Source organism: Crocuta crocuta, unplaced genomic scaffold (genome assembly GCF_008692635.1).
Source record: "Crocuta crocuta isolate KB4526 unplaced genomic scaffold, BGI_CrCroc_1.0 scaffold16, whole genome shotgun sequence".
Classification (NCBI taxonomy): Eukaryota; Metazoa; Chordata; class Mammalia; order Carnivora; family Hyaenidae; genus Crocuta; species Crocuta crocuta.
The window spans coordinates 2123480-2141939 of NW_027531893.1; the positions used below are offsets into that span (position 1 = coordinate 2123480).

General features: G+C 37.8%; 1 long non-coding RNA gene across 3 annotated transcripts in view; it reads left to right on the forward strand.

The window, feature by feature from the left end:
* Positions 1 to 18460, forward strand: part of LOC144239281 (uncharacterized) — a 75876-nt gene that overhangs the window by 760 nt on the left and 56656 nt on the right. Inside the window, exons 2-5 of one of the 3 annotated variants that reach the window (XR_013337360.1) lie at positions 4921 to 5041; positions 14006 to 14280; positions 14384 to 14453; positions 14726 to 14805. This is a non-coding gene — a long non-coding RNA (uncharacterized LOC144239281). The remainder of the gene's footprint in view (positions 1 to 4920; positions 5042 to 14005; positions 14281 to 14383; positions 14454 to 14725; positions 14806 to 18460) is intronic. The other 2 variants (XR_013337361.1, XR_013337362.1) reach the window with 2 other exon arrangements.

The following is an 18460-nucleotide window of genomic DNA, read 5'->3' on the forward strand; positions in this document are numbered from 1 at the left end:
AATTGACTCTTGCGAGCCAATATGAGCCAGCTACAACATGCACCTGAGAGTATAATCTGATCGCTTCTGCCAATGAGAAATGAGGGAAATTATGCTGAGAATTATTTGGGGAGAAACTTTTTATTATTCATTAAAAAAAAGACCCAGAAGAACAAAACAATCCTTTTTTCTTCTGGCTGTTTTTTTTTCCCCCCAAGCTTTTTATTATAAAAAAAAATCCTTTAGTAAAGATAAAAGATTTTTATAGTAAAGGCACACATTTATCACCTAGATACTACTATTAATATTTAACTATACTTGGTTTATCCCATATCTATCCATCTAGAACTCCATTGATCCATCTTATTTCTTAATGCACTTCAAAGTAAATTATACATGTCAGTACCCTTCTCACTAGATACTTCGGTATGTGTAGTATTAACTAGAGTTCACTATATGTTGACAGTTTTTTTCTTTTCAAGTAAAATTTACAAATGAAATGTAAAAATCTTAAATGATAAATGCATACATTGTGTAACCCAAATCCCCCCACCCCCCCAACATACAGAACATTGTTCTCACTCCAGAAAGTTTCCTTATTCTCCTTCTAAGTCAATCCTCACCTCTTGCCCCAAGAAACACCTATTCTGGGTTTTTTTTTTCTATCTTAGATTAATGTTGCCTATTCTAGAATTTCATATAAATAGAATCATACAGTATGTATTCTTTTGTGTAAAACTCTTTTCAGTCCACATTGGGCTTTTGAGATTTATCCACATTGTTGCATGTGTCAGTGATTTTTTACTTTTAGAATTATGTAGTAATATTGAATTGTATGAATATACCACCATTTGTGCATTCCTCTACTGGTGGATATCTAGGATTTTTCCAGTTTTTGACTATTTTGAGTAAAGTTGCTATAAACATTTTATACAAGTCTTTTTGGAAAACTGTTTTTTTTCTCCTGAGTAACCACCTGGAAGTGAGATTGTTGGCTGAAAGGGAAAGTGTATTTTAATTTTATAAGAAAATTTTCCAATGTGATTGTAACATTTTACACTCAGTAACAAATATATTCAAGTTCCAGGTACTCCACATTTGGCATGGTGGTGGTTGTATAGTGGTATCTCATTTCCTTGATGACTAGTGGTGTTGAGCACTTTTTCCTGTGCTTATTAGCTGTTTATCCTTTTAAATGAAATATTTACTAAAACGTTTTAACTATTTGTTTAATTGGGTTGCTCATCTTTAGATCATTAAGTTGTAAGAGTTATTTACATATCCTAGATACCAGTCTTTTATCAGAAATACATTTTGCAAATGTTTCTCTACAGCTGCAAGTCTATAGCCTCCATATCCACTTTCTTAATGGTGACTGTTGATAAGCAGTTTTTAATTATTTTTAATGTTTTTTATTTGTTTTTGAGAGTCAGAGAGAGAGAGACAGCGGGAGCAGGGGAAGGTCAGAGAGAGAGGGAGATACAGAATCCAAAGACAGGCTCCAGGGTCTGAGCTGGCTGTCAGCACAGAGCCTGACACGGGGCTCAAACCCAGGAACCGTGAGATCATGACCTGAGTCGAAGTCGGACACTTAACTGACTGAGCCAACCAGGCACCCCAACAGTTTTTAATTTTGATGAAATTTATGAGTCTGTTTTATTTATCTTCTCTAAGAAGTGTATTCTTACCTCAAAGTCACAAATGTTTTCTTCCATTTTTCTTTAAAAAATATTATGGATTTAGCTTTTATACTGAGGTCTAGAATCCATCTTGATTCCATTTTGGAGTAGATGTGGAGCAGGGGTCGAGGATCATTTCTTTTCTGAATGCATATTTAGTTTTCCCAGAATTATTTGTCAGAAACTTTTCTTTTTCTCCTTCGATTTCTTTGGTGCCTTTATTGAGAATAAGATAACCCTACAACTGAGAGTCTGTAGCTGGAATTAGTATGTTATTCCATTGATTTAAAACATATCTTTATTCTAATAGTATACTATCTTGAGTACTGGAGCTTTGTAGTTAAGTACTTATTATTATATTTTTTTAAGTTTATTTTTATTTATTTTGAGAGAGAGCTAGAGAGCAAGTTGGGGGGTGGGGGCAGAGAGAGAGAGAGGAAGACAGAATCCCAGCCAGGCTCTGCACCATTAGCACAGGGGACCATGCGGAGCTCAAACTCACGAACTGTGAATTGACATGTTAAAAATACTGAGTTTTCCAATCCATGAATATGGTTTATCTCTTTTTTAGGCATTATCTAATTTCTCTGAGAAATGCTTTATAGTTTTTGGGGTAGAGGTGTTACATATTTTGTTGAATTTATGCCTAAATATTTCTTGCTTTCTTTGGTCCTATTATAGATGGAATTATTTCTAAATTTAACTTTCTAATTGTGTACTTGAAGTTTACAAAAACACAGTGGCATTTATGTACATTCACTTCATATCCTGTGACCTTGCTAAATTTATTAACTTGTGTGGTTGTTTAGTAGATTCCATTGAGTTTTCTGAGTAATATCATAATCTGCAAATAAAAATAGGTCTACTTCTTTCTTCCCTATCTTTTTGCCTTTTATTTCTTTTTACTTGCCTTATTGGAATGGCCAGTGTCTTCTGGATATTTTAGTGTTTTTATTTGTTGGCTAGAACTTTAGCAGCCACCTTGCATTATGAAGGAAGATGACATAGAAGAACATGCTGAAGATGGCAGAGCATAAATCTGCAGGGAACCTACACCTTGATGATGTCATCAAGCTGCTGAATTAATTACCTATTTCAAATTTACTTCTAGACTTTTAGTGAGAAGAGGTAGATTTAACATAAAGCTTAAATTTCAAGGTGTTTCTCTTGCATAGGGCTTTCTGAGCCCTTGAAGAGTGGCCTACCAATATTGAATTTGTAATTATACGTTCTTTTGCGTGAAGAGACCTTCAAAAATAGTAGAAGTCTCAGGTTTCATAATGCTTGAACCTGCCTAAGATCTTCCATCGTTGAAGCCATCTTGAGTTGTGATTTCTGTTATTTGGAGCTAAAAGCATCCTAAAAAAACCCAAAGAGATAGTATGGCATTTATGTCCTTTATCGTCTTCCGACAGAAAATAAATTCTGTCCTTTCTTTGTTTTTCCCTCCTTCGTCAGAGCTTACCTCAAGATTGGGATCACTTGCCAGATACCATCAACATAGTATTTACTTTTGAATGCGGGCGTGGGGCCTCTCCCCTTAAGAACGAGTGGCCCTGTGTACTAATTAGAATTTCTGATGGCGACCCCCACAGCTGGATTTGTAGATCTGAAAAGAAAAGGAATTTGTCGAATGGAAATTGTTTGTCCCACAGATGCAGTTGCTCACAGTTTGGATCCCACATCTTTGGACTGAACTCAGAAACAGAGGGAAGGAATAGCCGTGATCCTGCCCAGGATGATGCCACAGACGCCATTGGTACTGGGTACCAGACACCAGCACAGCCATGGGGCCTGCTGCTCATATCTCAGAACAAAGAATCCTGGCCGGAAATATTACACTGACCTTCCAGAGGATGGTGCTTGGACATTCATCCTCCTCCCGAGCTTCCCCAGCCTGTAGATTCAAGGCTCCTTACAAAGTCTTCAAAAATGAGTCACAGAAGATCCTTTCTTTCTTCCCCCATGGCGACATTCTGCTCAGGCTGGTAGTATAGGGTGAAGAGCAGCATTTAAAGGAGTACCTCTGTAATGAAATACATTTTTTTCCCCCTACTTGGCTACCTGAAATGCCTTCAGATTTTTTTTTCTGAAAAAGTTTTCGGTAGGGGCACTAAAAATGATTTTCTTTGTTTCAAGAGGAATTTAAAATAGATTAGTAAGACATATAAGTACAATAAGAAAATAAAGTCTAGGAGCGCCTGGGTGGCTCAGTCGGTTGGGCGGCCGACTTCGGCTCAGGTCATCATCTCACGGTTCGTAGGTTCGAGCCCCGCATCGGGCTTTGTGGTGACAGCTAGCTCAGAGCCTGGAGCCTACTTCAGATTCTGTGTCTCCCTCTCTCTCTGACCCTCCCCTGCTCACGCTGTTTCTCTCTCTCTCTTAGAAATAAAAGAAATAAATAAAAAATAAAAAAAAGACCAAGATTGATAAGGATCTTTCTTTAAAAAAAAAAATAAAGTCTAAAGTTAACAGATGAGAAAATGAAGGCAGGAAGGACAAAATCAAGCCTGGCCTGGGTTTAGGACATGAAACTGAGTTGGAAGATCTTGCTAGTTTACTGGCACTGAGACATAAATTATGTTTTATGCTTCCGAAAAGCAAACATGAAAAGGGAGAGATCATCAGTGGTGTGATTGCCTGTACAAAGATTTGGTGCTAAGAACTAAAACTGTACTAGGAGTGAGATGCAGTAGAAATCTCTACAGTAGCTCTTCGTAGAGAAGACACTGACAAGATGCAGCGAATTTCATCCTTAAAGATTTCCTTACAGTAAACTCTTAAAGATTATGTCATATGGCTTTGCTCAGCCTGGGCCATTGGTGAGCTATGAAAGTAAAACTTAAGTTTGGTTCAGGAACTCATTTCTTCATTTTTTCCCCTAAAAATAGAGGTTCTACAGGTACAGTTAGACTGTATTTCAGGTACTTTTTCATGAATGTTGAATTTCCCCTAGTGGAGATTTTAAAGCTTTTGAGCATCTGTGAGTTAAGGTAATATAACCTGTGATATAAATTACTAAGTAAATCAATAAACAATGTTTTAAAAATCAACAGAGATGGAAGGTTGAATCAAAATCCCACTATGAAAATTGAGGAATCAGATTAGGTTATGTGCCAGAATAGATTGCTGTATGGCAGTGGTATATGGGAGGTCTCAGGGATACCTTTACATAGGGCCAAGATTCCCGGAAGATGTAATTTCGACTTTGCTCTTACCAACAATGAATCATTGAAATCTGTTTTTTTTTTTTCTGTTATAGGGCAGAGCTGCAATGAGTTTAGCCTGGAGAAACTTCAAAGCAGTTGTAACCAAATACTTACCTCAACCATAAAAAAGAATAGTAACAACAACATCAACAACAACAACACCCCTAACCTCAGGTTATTCTATGAATTATAACATTGTGTGATATAACTTTGCTCATTGATGAACTTTTCAAGATAAACTGGTTGTAAGTATATAGCCAAGTAGGACAGGAAGTTGAGCATACTGTTAGTTTGGGAGGCTGTTCATCCTCACATTGTAGCAAGTTATTACCTTATAAGGGAGAGAAAACAAATCTTTACTTTGCACACCTACCACCCAGCATGGCTCTGAAGTTTGGGCTGAACTTAATGGGTTTGAGAGTCCTACAACTTGTCTTAAAACAATTTCCTTTCCATTAGTTTAAAACACGAAAAAAGATCAGTAAAAACCCTAAGCAAGCTTTTACAACAGCTTTATTGAATTGTAATTTACATATCAGACAAAACAGCCATTTCATGTATACAGACTGGGGTGCGTGGGTGGCTCAGTGGGTTAAGCGTCCAAATCTTGATTGGGGCTCAGGTCATGATCTTAGGATTCGTGAGACTGAACTTCACATTGGGCTTCACACTGACAGTATGGAGCTTGCTTGGGATTCTCTCTTCCACTCTCTCTGCCTCTCCCCCATTCTCATGCTCTATTTCTCTCTCTCAAAAAAGAAAACAAAAACAAAAACAAAAACTTTAAAAAAAAATAAATTGTACTACCTAATTTTTAAAAGTAAGACTATATTTTTATAGGCTTATATAATTATTACTAAAATCTCACTTTAGAACATTTTAATCCCAATTTAGATATAGATAATTCTGGAAGTCCCAAAACATTTTTTTTGGTTATTCTTAACAAATTTCTTCACCAAGTCAAAGGTGGAATAATCATGCCTGAATCTTTTGCCACATCCTCTCTTATTTACCCTGTAATTCCCACACCAGTATTCTCTTAGCTTCTTCAGTGTGAAGAGAAACCTAATAACATAGCAAAGCCTTTCCCACTTCAGGTCTTTTGCTTCCGCTGTTTGCTATTTGTTCTGATTTAACAATCATTCTTTGCAGTGACCCTGCATCCTCACCTTACATTTGACTTTTTGAATCTCAAGTTAAAATATCAATTTCTTGAGTAATGAAGTTTTCTTGATTCACTAAGGCTACATCAGCAACTCCTTTATTGTTTCATAGCTTCTTATAATTCTTCTTTATAGTACTTATCGCAGAATGAAATGATACATTTCTGTGATTATTTGATTAATTTCTCTATTCCCCACTACACTATAAGCTTCTAATGGCAAGGTTAATGGGATAGTGCAGATTTTAGTACCTATCACAGGGCACACAATGAAAACTGGAATTAATGAGTGAATGAATTTATTCTATATTATATATATATGTCATATATATATATATATATGAAAACTGAACTGCTTTTCAGAGATGTTTCCCCTTATACCCTCACTAGCACCCTATCCAGCATCAAGTACCATCCTCATAAAGGTTAGAACTAAAGTGACAGGATAAAATGCATTTTAATGTCTTTTTATTGATAATGAGCTTGAATAGATTTTCATTAATCACTTATATATTCTTGTCATCAGTACCTTGTCTCCTTATGTCTTTGTCCATTTTTTGAAGTCTCATTTTCAGTAGAATTTCCCAGCTTTTTACTGCTGCTGACCACTTGCTGGTCTTGCAAAGTTGCCTGAGCACAGCCTCTGCCAGAGGGTGGGACTCTTACCTCTGACTTTCTTCCCAAACCAGTGGTGATCTGCAATCTTGTGTCGTGGTCCATTTGGCCAGTCTTATTAGGACTGATGTTCTGAGTTAATGAAGACTCAAGTCAGGAGCGCACATTCTTCCCTGTCAGGCCTCTTTTTTGTGTGGCTAGCTCTTTCCCTTTGCACCCTTGTTTCTCGTTTCCAGCACATTCCAGTTCCTGCCTGTCTCCTGCTTTCTGCATATTTGCATGGATTTGGGGTTTGCTGTTCTCTTGGTTTCTGTTGCGGTCTCTGCCTTCTGCCTCTCCTTCACTAAGCACCAGTCTCTCATGAGTTCTGCAGTTCTTTACCCAGGCTTCTTGTTTCCTTTTCCTTGATTGGCTGCTGCCAAGAACCCACTTGCACAATAGCTTTGGGATGTCAGCTGGTGGCATTCAACCTTGGGGCTAGAGCAGAGCAAGCAACACTATCTCATCATGGTAGGTGCTGCAATGGGCAGGTCACAAAATCAAGAAACATTGAAGAGGTGTAATATTTTGTGTGGCATTAGTCTTGCTATCTAATTAATGAATGTCAGTAGAGTCAATTCAGTTAAAATAGTACAGTATAGGCTACATTCCTGGCATAAATAAAGAGAGGGGCTTTTGGATGGCTTCCTGCGGCCAGGCCCTCCTTACAAAGCCTTATTTGTAAGACTCATTATTGGCATTTGGAATTGGTAGTTGTGGTTGAAAAATTAGTGATATGAATTCTCCTATTGTGAGTCCAGTCAGCATTGACTTTCCTTTTTGACTATACTCCTTAACTAGTCTTCCTCATGATTAGCAATGATCTCAAATGATTCTCTTATTTAGGAACTCTCAAATCTTCTTAGTTCTCACTTAACAATGATCACTTCTGTGGCCTGAAGTACTCAGAAATTTTCTTCCAAACTTATAACTGGCTGAGATCACACCCCTAAATGACACTGGGAAATTCTAGAGCAATATTACAGGACATTGACCTGCAGCTCTTGGGGAAAAGTTGGACAAGTGTGACATTCTTAATACCTTTATTTCATATATACTGGTTGAACATCTATTGGTAAATAAAAATTAGGGCAAATGTAAATTTTGCCTTTTTAGAAATTTCAGCTTAATATTTGCTTGTAGAACAAACTAAAATTGAACATATACTGTGACCTATTCTGTGAAAGAAGAATAATCAAAGGCTTATTTAATTCAATATTATTGAGTGCCTACAAAAGAATGGAGATATTGCTGTGAATATGTAAGACAGAAGATGTTTCCATAAGTCTTATAAGTAAGGGAGAGGTTGCTTTTAATTTGGGGAAGTCAGGGAGGCCTTCAGTGAAGAGATGGTATTCAGGTAGGTTTTTAAAACATANCATGGTAGAGTAGACTGAAAATGTTTTAGAAGATAGAGCTTGAATTTGCGTTTAAGTGGGTTCTACTGATTTCTTCAAGGGATCCAAGTTCCTGCCTTTGCTACATCAGCCTATATCTTCTTTGGAGCCTGGATGCAACTTACTGTTGAAAGTGAAAGACTCGGGGCGCCTGGGTGGCTTAGTCGGTTAAGCGTCCGACTTTCGCTTGGGTCATGATCTCGCAGTTCGTGGGTTCGAGCCCCACGTCAGGCTCTGTGCTGACTGCCAGCTCAGAGCCTGAAGCCTGTTTCAGAGTCTGTCACTCCCTCTCTCTCTGACCCTCCCCTGCTCACGCTGTCTCTCTCTCTCCTAGAAATAAATAATAAAACATTAAAAAAAATTTAAAGAAAGTGAAAGACTCAAAAAATACAATTGCAGGAAGGATGTGGAGAAAAGGAAACCCTCATGTACTACCAATGGCAATTTAAGTTGGTGTAGCCAGTATGGAGGTACCACAAAAAGTTAAAAATTAGAATTAATAGAACTACTGATCCAGCAATTTCACTTATGGGTATATAAGGAAAATGAAAGGAAATGAAATCACTATCTCAAAGAGATATCTCAACTTCTATGTTCATTGGAACATTATTCATAATAGCCAAGATATGGAAACAACCTAAGTGTCCACCAGCAGATGATGAATGGATAAAGAAGATGTTACATATATATACAATGGAGTATTATCAGCACTCCCCCCCTCCCCAAAGAGGGGAGGGAAAGAATCATTTGTAACAACGTGGATGAAACTAGAGGAACTTATGCTGAGTACAATCAGTCAGAAACAGAAAGACAAATGCTGAATGGTGTCATTTATATGTGCAGTCTGGAAAAAAAAAAAAAGTAGAACTCATATTAGCATAGAAGAGAATGGTGGTGACTAGGAGCCACGGGGTTGGGAAAAAGGAGGGATATTGGTCAAAGGGTACAAACTTTCAATTATAAGATGAATACATTCTGGAGACATAAGGTACAGCATGATGATTATAGTTAATGATAATGTATTATATACTTGAAATTTGGTAAGAGAGTAGATCTCAAGTGTTCTCACCACACACACAAAAAAAGGGTAACTATATGAGGTGATGGATGTGTCAATTAGCTTGATTGTGGTAATCACTTCACAATGTATATGTTTATCAAAACATCACATTGTACAACCTATATGTATACAATTTTGTCAACCATACTTCAGTAAAGGCTGCGGGATAAAAAGACTCAGACTCATAGGCAGTGAAGGACACTACCAATGCTTTTGAGAAATAGCCAGCTTCTCAGAGGTGGATAAAAAATTGGCAGTTTCCAATTTCAGCCTTTCAAAAGCAGCCAGGTAGTTTCTTACCACCCTTTCATTTGTGACATTAAACAACCAAGGCAAATGCTCAGTTAGGGAGAAAACAGTTGCTGACACCCTTCATGGCTTCCAGTGAGCTGCATAAACTCTGGAGACTTAAAACCATTTGATGCCGCTGTCTTCTCATCCCTGAATCCCCTGCCACACTCAAAATGCAGGTCTCCCTGGTCAATTTTGCTCTTATACAAAGTAATTGTCATCTTCCAAGCCATTCATCAATTTCATTGCTAACCTCTCTTCAATACACTTCTCTGAGACCTCTTTATTCTTTTTCATCTAGATCATTGCCACTCCTTGGTCTTGCCTCTTTCCCTAGTTAGCCTGCACTTCACAGTGCATGATGTCAGCCACTTCCTCACCAGTATTTTCAGCATCCTAATCTTCTAATTTTACTGCAACCCTCACTTCAAGCTTCAGTCTTGAATCAATTCATGTACCTGCTTTCTTTCTCACTGTACACAGGTTGCTAACATGCTGAGAAAATCACAAAACTGAGTGGCTTTACGCCACTGTATATAACTGGTTTCAACCTCAGGAGGGGAGTTCTACCTCCCTGGAGGCAGGGTTTTTACATAAATTATTTGGAATTCTTCTGCCTAGGAGATTTGCCTTTTCTCCATTTATTTCTTCATCTGTTTAAGCATTTGTATATATCAGTGTTGACTCATAGATGTTCACTTTATACTTTGGGTTATAAAACACTACTAGTTTATTTATTTTTTTGGTTCCAATTATTCCAGCTTTGGCAACTGAGAGCTTTTTCATTTGGCTCCTATGTCCTATGTCCCTCTGACATAACCCCATCACTGTTTGTGTGTGTGTGTGTGTGTGTGTGTGTGTGTGTGTGTGTGTGTGTGTGTTCTTCCTTACATGCTGGCATGAGAAGATGTTCCAGGTTCATCTTATAAATCTACTACCTTAGTCACAGACTTCACTGTCTTTCCAAGGATCCCTGGTTCTCTTTTTATTGGAGAATGACATTAGAAATCAAGATTTGGCCTCTCTTTGGTATGCTCTTTGCTGCTGGGCTGTCATTACTTCCAAGCCCTCGGAGCTGTCAGAGCAAGGATATATAGGTGTGTATGATACATGGATATTCTAGGGCTCCTCTCTTTATTTTTAATCTCCCACTCAAACAGTGATAAATCTCATTCCCACCATCCACTATCCATTTACTTGTTTGTTCATGTAGAGCGATTTCTGAATTGGTAACCTGTATACCTATGGGGAAAAGCTTCATCAGCTAGAATATCATGCTTGTGCAGAGTTCATTTTGTCTTACATTGTCCACTTATTTCCAACATTACTTAGATAAGCACCTTTTATTTCATCCCTTTCAGTAAGATTGTTTTATATATTTGTAATACAGTTAGAGCTTATCCCACTCTGCCTTCCTTCCTAGGTTTCTAGGAACTTCTAAGTAATTTTTTAAAAAATTTTTTGCACACTGAAGTTTCTCTTGTGCTGTGAAGTTCCAAGGGTTTTGGCAAACATATAGTGTCATAAATCCACCACCGCTGTGCCATCCAGAATTATCTCTACCTCACCCCCAAATCTACGCCTCATCTGTTCAGCCCCTCTCCCCTTGAACCCCTGGAAAAAACTTATTGGTTTCCAACCTATGGGTACACACTATCTCTCCTTTTCTTTAGATTTCTTTCACTGATGTTTTATAGGTTTCCACACATAGATTCTGTATATATTATGCTAGATTTATACCAGAGTATATTATTTTTTAGTGTTATTATAAATAGTATTAAGAAACATTTTCAGGTTACAAATGTTCATTACTGGTATATGAAAACACAGTCTTCCTTTTCACATTGACTTTGTATCCTATGAACATGCTATACGAGTTTATTAGTTCCAGAAGTTCTTTGTAGAGTCTTTGGGGATTTCTCTATAAACAGTCATGGGGGCGCCTGGGTGGCTTAGTCGGTTAAGCGTCCGACTTTCGCTTAGGTCATGATCTNTAAACAGTCATGCCATCTGTCTAGAAAAATATTTTAATTTCTTCCTTTCAAATCTGTAAATCTTTTTATTTCTTTTTCTTGTCTTAGTGCATTAGCTAGGATTTCTGGTACAGTGTTGAATAGGAGTAGTATGAGAGAACATCTTTGTCTTGGTCCCAATCTCAGGAGGAAAGGGTCCAGTCTCTCACTGGTAAATTTAATGTTAACTGTAGAATTTTTGTAAATGTTATTTAAAATTTTTTTAATTCCGGTTAATTCATGTATGTAAATGTTCTTTATCAAGTTGAGAAAGCTCTCCTGTCTTCCTAGTTTGCAGAGAGTTTTTATCACGAATGGGTGTTTCTGCTTTCTTCCTAAAGCAGAAAATTGATGCTTTTTCTGCATCAATTGATATGTTCATGTGACTTTTCCTCTTTAGGCTACTGATATGGTAGATTAAACTAATTGATTTTTGAGTGTTGAACAAGGCTTACACATTTGGAATAAATCCCATTTGGCTGTGGTGTATAATTCTTTCTATACATTGTTGGATTATGTAAATATGGATTAAAAAAATCTCTTACCTTGAAGGATCTGGTAGTCAGCTAGAGGGGAATAAAGAGATAAGTGCATACTTAACTGTAGAATCCAAGGTGGAGCATAGCAAGTGTTCTAAAAGAGGTGACAATCCTACAGGTTTTCAATGGAGGGAAAAACCATATCTGGTTTGGAGGAGTTAGGAGACACCACTGTATAAAATGTGGCTAATGTAGTATCAGAATTTGAGACCTGGAAGAAACTTTTGGATCATATAATTCAAGCCCTCTCCTTTTCTTATAAATGAGGTGGAACACAGTCTATCTCTCCCTAAGTAAGGAGCTGGGATCTGATCTGAGTCTTCCCATCTTTATGTCAATAAGCTTTCTACTGCCTCACACAACCATCTTCTCAAATAAGTAACATAAATCTCAACTATTAAGTAGCTAATTTAGAAAATGAGCATGGCTGTTCCTTTGAATTTCCTCATTCCTTCAATAGAAAGAAAACTTAGAGGCACTAGGTGGGTATGGAATTGCCTAATTCTGCAATTGTGTTCCATCGTGTTCTTGTGCCTCAGACCGAGAAAGCCAAACAAAGAAAACATAATCCCCATCTGCTACAATCTGTAGCTACCTTGCTCCTCCCCGAGGGAGGCAATTCCTGCCTGATGCAGCCATTACTGTATATTCTCTGCACAGACTTGCCTTTAACATGTGAGTTAGCTCTTTTTTTCTAAACTTGGGCCAATTTCTTTCCACAGAAAATTTACAGAGAAACTTAAGTTGAAGTTCACCTGTGTTTATTCTTTGTAATTTAAAGAGATAAAATTCACTTTGCCCTAAGGACATTTTAAATAAGGAATTTGTAATAGCTTATTCCAAGAAAGGCACATTCTTAAGGCTGTTCAAAATGAAAACTGTCGCTTTATATAATTGCTGATAATTGGGTTCTTTCTATCATCGCCATGTGCAGTAGAGGATGGATATTTCCATCCATCCAATACTCATCTCATATAGAGAATTAATTTTCCTGAAATAATAATTATGATAATGAAGATAACAATGATAGCATCTGCTGTGTATACTGCATCTTTCAATGTGGCCAATACTTTCTGTAGGTGATTTTTTAATTCTCTCAACCACCCCATGATTTAAGACTTGTTAATGTCATCCCCGTTCTAGAGGTAATTTTAACTTAGACAAGGTAAGTAATTTGCCCAGGGTAGTGGAGTTATAAAGTAGCTGAACCAGTATTTTAGTTGTAGTTTGTCTGACATCAGTTCTTCGGTTTTTTACTGCAGTGCTCTACTTACTGGCATTTACAGCCTCTCCCTTGTTAGCCTAAGTCCTTGGCTGGCACCCATCCCCTACACACACACACACACACACACACACACACACACACACACACACACACCCCTTCCTACTTAACTCACCCCAGTGGCCTCTGTGGCTTCAAATGATCCTGACATTCAGATCCATCCACAAACAGCCTTCTCCTCTGCAACCAACCACTTCCCCACATGAACCCTTCCGTCCAGCTAACGGAGTCACTTTGTTTTTTCCCCTCTCCGTGTTGTCTCACCTCTGCTCAAGCAGCTCCCTTCAGCTGCGGTGCCCATTCCCACCTCCTCACCACCTGTCTATATTCTGGCTGGGTCAGCTCAAAAGAAAAGTTTCCAAGGATGGAGAGAAGATAGGCAGTGGGTGGCTGAGCCCAAGGTGAAATAAAATAATGTTTTATTGATTTACCAATGTTTGTCTTTTAGTTTCTGGAGAGCCTCAGTTGCATGCAAAAATGTTAATAGGAGTTGAAGGTCTCTTATTCATACAGTTCCAATCTATTCTGCAAATAACAAGCAGTGAAAATGATTCATATGTGAATAATTCCCCCAAACCTTTGCTTATTGAAATGGATCAGAGATAATTACCAGGTTGGAGAATTTGCACCCACACAATTTTCTAGTCTCACAAACATAATTTTCTTTAGAATGAATAGAAAATATTTGCTCTTTTAAAAGCTGTTGTGAGTGGTGGAACTGTATTCTTTCTGTATCTGCAGAGACGTGGCTGCACCGTCCACTTCTGCCACCCGTGCGGGCAGGGAACTTCTTTCTTCTTTCGCCTCTCCAGAGCCGTGGAGCTCAGATCATTTTAAACTCCCATCTGCATTCACCTCCGTGTGGAAATCTGTGTATTCTGTTGGCCATTACAGCCACAAAGAAGAAGTTCATGTAACCTTGTAGTTTGGCTGTTTGTAATTTCTTCCTGCAAGATGACTTCACATGCACACCACTCACTGGTCAGGGGATGAGGATAACCTGCCACATCCTTGAGGTTTATTAACTTTTCGTATTTAGTGGAGAAAAGGAGGAAATTTTAATTGGAGTTGCTCTGAGAAGGGGGTGGGGACAAACGCTTTTTGTCTGTGTTCCTTCAGAACCATCTGGAATACACATGAGATTCGTTTTCTGCCATTGTCTCTCTAAAGCATCGGGCTGTTGTTCCAGGTATGTGAAGTGCCAGTATGGCTTAGGTTTAATACTTGATTTTCATTATGCCCAACAGCTTGGTCCTTTATTCTCTGAGGGATGTGTTTTCAATACCTCAGGAGATTTCTTTATGCCCAACCAAATGAATCTTTACAAACAGCTCAACTGGTATAAGGCCTCAGGTGGGCGTAAGGGACCCACAAGAACGAGGTTTATGTGGAGTCACAGGGGATATTCAAATATGGCATTATATTAAAGGCATTTTAAATTTCTCTGTTCTGGTTTTTTAGAAAAACAAGCACCCTTCCTTCTGAGACTAAAGAACGGATTCCAGGGTTCCTTGAAACACGTTGGAAAAAGAAAAAGCAAGGCATGTACAAGATACTGAGTAAAATAAATGAGGATATTGTGGAGAAAGAGAGGAAATTAAAAAGAAAAATTTAATGTCTTTAAAGGAGCAGATGAGAAGAAAAAAAGGTGATGTCCATAGATGAATTTCCAGAAATGGATTAAGTTTTTTGTGTTGCCCCTAGTTAACGCATTATCTTTAAAATGGAAAAGGAAGTCAATAAACAAAATGAATGAACATTGCTACATATGATAATATAGGTGAATTTTAGGCATATAATTTTAAGTGAAAAGTCCCCAGAGATTACATCCTGCATGATACCTTTGAATAGCCCTTTCTATTATGAAATATAACACTAAAAATATATAGAGATGCCCTTTTTATAAGTTTAAAAACAACCAAGCCAAAAGTATATGCTATTAATAAACACAGATAAGCCTAATATAATTATATGCAAAGGAAAGCAAGGTAACAATGAACTCAGGTTTCAAGGTGAAAGGCGAGGAGCTAGGATGGGCAAGGTCTCATGCAGATATCAGTTATCATCATCATTTTCATTTTTGTTGGGTGGTGATTTCATAACTGTTTGTCATTAAAATCAACAAACCAACAAATGAACAACAAATAAAAGAGAACCTTTTATGTGTAAATGATGGAAGGCTGTTTTGAATTTAGGAGTATGATTAAAGCAGTTCTGTGCACCTGAGGTCCAGTTTTACAAATCTGACAAAGGAAAAGGAGAAAGAAATATTTCTCCTTTGAGTAGCATACTCTAAGCATGGCTGTTCCTCTACAGTATTCTTCTTTCCCCCAATATTGGATTTTAATTATTCTTCTGGTCTGTAAATACATATATATTAATATACATGTGTTAAAGACATGTATTTAAATACATATGTATGTATTTAAAAACAAGGATAATTAATATATACATATGTGACTTAATATATTCATACATTCGTATGCATACGTTCATAAATCTGTGGAGAACTCTCAATTCCGTCAGCAAGCATTAGCCTTTTGGGAGATACTCTCCCCTTGGTGCAGAAAGAGAAATTTGTTGGCACATGTTTCAGGCAAAAGCGCCCTCTGCTTTCACGTAACGAGATGACACTCCTAGGAGCACCGCCGGATCTGTAGTGGGGCTTGAGGAACAGGTCTCCACGATCAGAAACAAAAGTACTAAAAAGCCTAAGTTTCAAAATGAATAACTTGAATTTCCAAGCAGAACTAATATTTCTCCCTGCCTCCCCAAAACTTTCTAAATGTAGAACTTTTAATCCTAACTTATTACACCGATTCTTTGTATTAATTGTTGCCAGTTGGGTTTCCCGGGAAACAGACTGAATTGGAGATTACTGTGATGTGCTCTTGGGGAAAACATCTGTAATCACGTGAAGGAAGCAGGATTGGGAAGAAGGAGAAGTTGAGGTGTGATGCAGTCAGAATAGAGGCCTCAGCTGATCCCACAGGGGGCTAAATAGCTGGGAGGGTTCTGAAGAAATGTCTCCAGCTGAGGCAGGGAGCCTGCGCCTTTGAACGCCCCTTCTCCAGGGGAAACTCACATCCAGGACTGCCTTTGGGGAGGATTTTCCTGACACCATTTCCTTTCAGACACCTCTCCTTCCCCCAAGTCAGGATATAGTGCAATTGCAGCCAATTTTTGGCTTGCACGTAAATACTGAGCCAACCCACCTGTGAACTCAGCATGACCTTTTCTCACCTCTGGACTCTGGGTCTAAGGTAGTACTGGCTGTAGGCGTGAGCAGAGGGGGATGCGTAATTGCAATATTAGTAGATGTCATAGGAATCTGGATCATTGGCTCTTACAGTTACTTACGCCCTCCGGTCTTGCTATGACTGATCTCCTATGTACCACTTCTGTGTTACTGTAGCCAGTTCTCTGCTGCAGATGCCAAGGCCTTACTCCAGAACCTTAGGTGTCTAATTTTATTATTCTCCTGTGGGAGCTTGCCATACAATCCATACAACATCTCTTCTCATCACACATTCCTCTAGGGCCTGTTAGACTGTGTAGCACAGCCAGCAGGGCTAACTTGTACTACAGCCATAGAGTCCTTTACATGTGTGGATCTCATTACAAGCTGTCAATCTCCCATGTCACTCAGTAAATAGGTTGAAGTAGTATTTGCGAGTGTAAAATGTGTTGTCTCCAGAACCTCATGTGTGATAATCCTGGTATACCCCAGACCACTGAAATTCTAAACAAAACAAAAAAACAAAACAGAGCTTTACTGAAAATCTCCAACGTACTAGCTGCTATTGCTCAACTGGTCCAATTTTCATGATGCCATTGGCATAGTGGCCCAATGTTATGGCATGCTGAATGTCAACATCCAGATGGTCTAGGGCCTTTTTGGGTTATATTGTGACAGAGAGCAGGAGAGTTAATATAGCCTCGGGAAAAGACTATAAATTATACTGCTGTTCATCTTACATGAATGTGAATTGTTTCTGGTCTTCCTTGAGGGAGATGGAAAAGAAAGCATTTGCCAGACGAATGGCTACATATCATGTATCTGGAATCATGTTAATCTGCCCTAAGAAAATATTTCATATCTTGCACCTTAACTGCAATTGGGACTACTATTGAATTGAGCTTGAAAATATCTACTGTCATTCTTCAGGAACCAGCACTATTATAGGTACGACACAGGAGAATTAAATGAAAATGTGCTGAACACTTCCACTCTTCCAACCTTTAGGTTTCTAAGGGTGCTATAAATTTCTATCCTCTTTTCAACAATATATATTAAATTATTAATTTAATTAATTAATTACTGTGGTTGGTTGGCTTTCACTGAACTGTAAGTCACATACAATAAAGTCTTAAGTGTATAGTACAGTGAAATTTAACAGTTGTATACAACTATGTAACCTAACACAGTCAAGATATAAAACATTTTTACATCCAAAACTGTTTTCATATACCATTTTCACATTAATTTTACCTGCCTTCTAAACCCTGACCCCAGGCAGTCATTGATCCACTTTCTGCTTATATATTATACTTGGCTTTTCTAGAGTTTTATGTAAATTGAATCATTCAGTATGATTTTTTTTGTTTTTGGCTTCTTTCTCTTACCATAATATTTTGAGATTCATTCATATTGTTCATGGTATTACTTGTTTGCTCCTTTTAAGACTGAGTAGTATTCCAGTAAATGCATATATCGTAACTTGTTTATCCATTCTCCTATTAATGGATTCTTGAATTATTTGCCAGTTACGGCCGTTAAGAGTAAAGCTGCTATTAATGTTAATGTCAAGTTTGTTTTGTGTGTGCGTGTGAACATATATTTTCATTTATCTTGAGTAAATTTTTTTAGAAGTTGAATTGTTGGGTCACAGAGGAGATGTTTATCTTTTTAAGAAATTTTGCAAAGTGTTCCCCAAAAAGGTTATTCTAATTTTTCACTCCCACTGGCAATATATGAGGCTCTACGTCCTCATCAACATTTCGTACTGGCATAGTTTTTGACTTAAGCCACTCTAAGAGGTGTGAAATAGTACTTCATTGTGATTTTAATTGCATTTCCCTGATTAATGATTTTGAGCACCTTTTCATGTGATGTTGGCTATACCTAGACTTCTCTTATTAAGTGTCTCCTTAACCCTTTCACCCATTAAAATTTTTTTAATAGTTGGCTTGTAG